The following is a 1,346-nucleotide window of genomic DNA, read 5'->3' as shown; positions in this document are numbered from 1 at the left end:
TGTGCTTTTGAGGACCATTCTGCCTGGATTAGTACTTGAACACTCCCGAATATCACGGACGCAGATGAATCTGCTGCACAGTGTGAACCTGGTAGAGATTAAGTCAAGATGAACCCTTTTTCTGCGTTTTTCTCTAGTTTTAAATTAATTCAGTTTCGTTTAATTTCTATCTTACTACTGTCATTTTAAAACCTTTAATTGATAGCTATAATTTCTTTTAATTTGGTAAATTGTATCCAACAATCACTGTTTTCATAGCTATCACATACATTTATTTCTTGTGTTGCTCCCTAGAAGTCAGTGTACTTTATATTTCCTTTGGTCCCAAAGAATAACAATTAAAAAAAAATTTTTTTTTTAACTACAGTAGTGAAGAAAGACTTCTAGCCTTCTCCCAGTTTACCCACCTCTCACGTTGTATAATAATCAACATTGTGCTCCATTTGATTCAGATGTTGTACTTTTAAAGCATATCTCTGAGTGATTTCATTGATAAATGAAGAATAAGATTTTTCTCATGCTGGAAAGATAGCTTCATCAGTAAATCACTTGAAGAAGCCCTGCGTGTAGACCCGTAAGTCATATAAAAGTCAGGCACAGCAGCATGAGCCTGAAAACCTAGCACTGGGAAGGGAGAGACAGTGGAGCTCGCTGGTCAGTCAGTCTAATCATATCTGAAAGTTCCATTCAGTGAGAGACCCTATCTCAAAGAGAATCAGTTGAACACATCTGGACATTGACATTTGGCCTCTACTCTACACACACACACACACACACACACACACACACACACACACACATCTTAACAAGGTTTACCACATTAGAATTAGGCAGGACTGGGATTATAGCTCAAGGTGTAGTTTGCCCCACACACATGAGGCTCTAGTTTCACAAAACTATCAATAAATTCTTATTGTCCTTTAATGATTAATCTATTCAAAGTTTCTTAATTGCCATAAAGTCACCCTGATGACTGTTTACATTGATTTCTACTAACTGGCCAACTGTATAACACAGATGGGTATACAGTTTTCTGCTTTAGTGTACTAGGCAGAGCCCTGTGTTTTCTTTAGCTTTTGGTTCTCTTTAACCTCATCATACCTGTGTCATTTCCCACTCCTTTCTCTCTCATGGCATCCTGAAGATTACCAGGCAGTTCATTTGTAGGATATCCACAAATTGAGATTTGGGCTTTTTTTTTTAACCTCCCCACCCCCATGATCATACTGCAGTTATGCATTTCTGAATGAATTCCATGTCCTAGCATCATATCAAGGATTTATTATGTTAGTCTGTTCTTTTATCAAGATAGGGCTAGCCTTGATTTTGTAGCTACTGTTGAAATC

The sequence above is a fragment of the Mus musculus genome, chromosome 8 (genome assembly GCF_000001635.26).
Source record: "Mus musculus strain C57BL/6J chromosome 8, GRCm38.p6 C57BL/6J".
NCBI lineage: Eukaryota > Metazoa > Chordata > Mammalia > Rodentia > Muridae > Mus > Mus musculus.
Note: the sequence above shows the minus strand (reverse complement) of the source record.